Below are 3,562 nucleotides of genomic sequence, written 5' to 3'. Positions count from 1 at the left end.
TCAGATTTTATTCCTTCTTATATTAAAATTCAAAAGAGTCAACATTAAATTAAGCAATAATGTATTAATAAACAATCAACTTTCTTTTATGTTTTTTTCATTTCTTTCGTGTATATTTAAGAAATTAAGAAATGAAAACTGTAACTGTACTGTAAGTTCAATTTTCGTATCGTTTATATGCTTTACGGAAAACCGACCTTTTCCGGAATCGACTTTTGTTTTATCGCCGGAAATGATTTTGAAATTTGAATTTCGAAACGAAGACAGGATATCAACAAAGAGAGCCAAGAAAATTGTTTGTTACGCGATATATACTCACTTGGTAAGAATGATTAATCTGTTAAGATGAAACTTGTGCATTCATTGTGTGTGTTCAATCATAATCGGAACCAAATTACATCTGTTTCTGGAGGTGCGGATCTGGTTTGAAAAAAGGGGGGCCCCTGCCCAAGGCAAGCAAACGTTTGGAGTGATACTTGTAAATAGTCTATACATTTATCTTATAAGTAGTCCATAAGGGGGTCGGGGCCCCTAAATCCGCCACTGTTCAAGCAACTACGTACACCAATTATGAATTTGTTCATTGATATCAAAAATTATAAGGATATGTGGCTTGTGTGTTTGATTGCCAATACACCTTATCGCTATTTGTCCGCCATTACTGGCCATGGACATCACAAAAGTTCCCGTAAAATGTTGACATCATATTAGAAAATATTTGACACCTCAATTGAAAGTAATACACCTTATCGCTATTTGTCCGCCATTACTGGACATCACACAACTGTCACAAGTTCCCTTAAAATTTTGACGTCATCATAAAAAATATCTGATGCCACAATGGAAAAGTGATTGTTGTTTGACGTCAAAAGTTCAAGCAGGATAGATTCTCAGGTCAAGCGGGAATAGCGATAAGGTGTATTATTGTTTGACGTATGCTGACGTAAAAAGTTCAAGCAGGACAGATTTCCAAATACTGAAATAGCGAGAAGGTGTATGAGACAGCTATCCACCAGAATTTAAATGACTTGGATAAAAGAAATTATAGGTCCGTGTACGGCTTTCAAAACTGAGAAAACCAATGCCATATAGTCCACTTTGAAGCCTTGACAAACAAATGTTAAATTTTTCTCAACACAATTGAAACAAAACAACTAACTGCCTACATTAAATGCACATTATGAAAAAGAAATTTCACAGACTTAAACCAACAACAACTATTGCAATAAGCATGACTCAATACCTTGTTTCCGAGGCACACAAACAAGTTACAATAACACTAATATAAGCACCATTTGAATATGGAGATTTTTTTTTCTAGTAAAATCAGTGTATGTATGTATTTGCAAAACAGTAAATTAAATTTCCCTTAACAGCTTAATGAACATTACAAAGACTATGTAAGACTTCAGTACAAGCAAGATAATATAAACTGTTGCTTAAAATTATATTTATTGCTTCATACACACAATGTACAATGTACATACAATGTATCTTTTATTTTTTAACAGGAGCTAAAAGAAAAGCCACAAAGGACAAGTTCAATATGCAGGTTTACAGTTTGGAAGTGGCGCAGGTTCTTTGGAATGTCTACAACCTTTCAGGAGAATTTTTTTTTGAAGTAAGATTTTCATACAGAATTACTGTTATTCCATATTTAATTCAAATATTTAGCATAAACAATGCATTACATTCAAGATTAAAGGCATACAATACAGAAAAGATATCTGGATATTTGAATAAATTATTTTTTTTGTGACAAAATAGAAACAAGTTGTTTATTTAAATCAATCTTTTAGTCCTACAGTGTGCTTTCATACACAACATATTTGCTTTCCTTTGAAGTATTTCAAATACATATAAACAACTCATTTAATGACATCTGTGTGTTTCTCGGAAGTTAAGTTATATTATTATCATCATTGCGAAAACAATGCGTAACACTTCGATAAGTTATTATGTGCCTATAGTATACTTCTAGGACTATATCATATGCCCTTAGATACAAATGACAAGTTATAAACTATGTCACTCTACAGAGTTTAACACTTAAAAAGGACAATAAGATGTTTAATGACGTTATGTAGCAGAGCTTTTAAAGGCCCCTACATGATACAATGCATTTAATGAAAACCAAAAAAAAAAACAAGAAAAACAACAGCCTGATTTATACAAAACAATAAAAGAAAAAAAATATGATAGACAACAATCAACGCGTATAATGAAATAAGACTCTTGACTGGACACATATCTAGTCTAAAGTTTTTTATGTGGTTTTTTTTTAATAACTAAATGAAGTTCAGCGTGGCATATTGCTCTCTCTCTTAACACGGTCAGCCATTTATCGTCCCCTTCCGACAGACTATCATCGTTATTTGTTTCAAAACTTTAAAGGGAAGGGGATGTATATCCTTCAGGCAACGTGAAACGTTCTATAATAAAGGAATGTGCAAGAAGTTTATATATGAATGTAAGATTAATTTTTTTTTCAGAAGCATGGCACAGCAAGAAAAAGATATGACACTACAAGACATTCCAAGTGATTTTGAATAAGACAATTGATTGACTTTTTCAGTGTATTCTTAAATAAATCAAATAGTTGATGTCAAATGGTGTTGATTATTGACTTAAGATGTAACCCTATTAGAAGTGTAGCGTTTTAGTTTAGAAAGAGAAGTTGTATTAAAAAATCTGAATTTGGGACACAAGTTTTAGTCAATGTAACTTGAACTTAAAAATGTGTATAATGTTTGCATAATGTCCAATGGCATATATGTCATGCATGTTCAGGTTGACATATGCATGATGTGTATAAGATAGGTAATAAAAGTTGAGAGTGAAAAACTAAACATTATACCATTGTGGTTGGAATGTGGGCTTTCTTGCACTGTCTGTCGTCTGTCTACCTATATTTGTCGGATTTTGTCCAACAAAATATTTTTTCATCACTGTTTTTCCCAAAACTGCTGATAAAGATGAGTTCATATTTAATGAGCTGCTTGATAGTGATGAACTGTGATGTTTGAACATTTTTGTATCTGGCACCTGTTTCCTGTTTGCTTATACATTGTATTTCAAAATGCTGAATGTTCTCAAATTTTTCATTACTTTAATTAGTAATGCTGATGAACAGAATGACTTCATATTTGGTAAGTGGCTTGACCATGATGAGTTGTGTCTGACATTTTGGATGTGTCAAAATTTGTAGATACTTCTTGTTTTTAAAGACTTTGAATTGTGAATTTCATATGCTTAGCAAAACAACTGGTTTATTCTTGTTTGTATATAGAATTAATCACTGTGTATAAATTAATTTAACTAATGATTTGTTATTTAAAAAAGCAGGAAACTCAATCAAAAGTACAGAAATTTTTATATTGATATGATCTAGATATCAACCAAAAACATCTTCTTAAAACATTTTGAAAACATTTTTTAGGCACAGTCTCACTTGCAAGAAAACATCCAAAAAACATTTTTATAACATTATTTGATGTTCATGATGTTTTTCAAACGTTCAGAAAATATTTCTAGAAAATATTTTTTAAAAGATTATCAAAAT

General features: G+C 31.3%; 1 long non-coding RNA gene across 1 annotated transcript; it reads left to right on the top strand.

Annotated features, from left to right (window-relative positions):
• Positions 1-233: 233 nt before the first annotated feature.
• LOC127723817 (uncharacterized) lies at positions 234-2,610 on the top strand. Its single transcript, XR_007992269.1, has 3 exons — positions 234-322; positions 1,512-1,621; positions 2,493-2,610. It is a non-coding gene; the product is annotated as an uncharacterized LOC127723817 (long non-coding RNA).
• Positions 2,611-3,562: the final 952 nt, after the last annotated feature.

This window comes from Mytilus californianus, unplaced genomic scaffold, assembly GCF_021869535.1.
Source record: "Mytilus californianus isolate M0D057914Y unplaced genomic scaffold, xbMytCali1.0.p SCAF_13, whole genome shotgun sequence".
In the NCBI taxonomy this organism is placed as follows: Eukaryota; Metazoa; Mollusca; class Bivalvia; order Mytilida; family Mytilidae; genus Mytilus; species Mytilus californianus.
The sequence above is the reverse complement of the archived record's forward strand: the minus strand, read 5'-3'. Positions and strand labels throughout refer to the sequence as shown.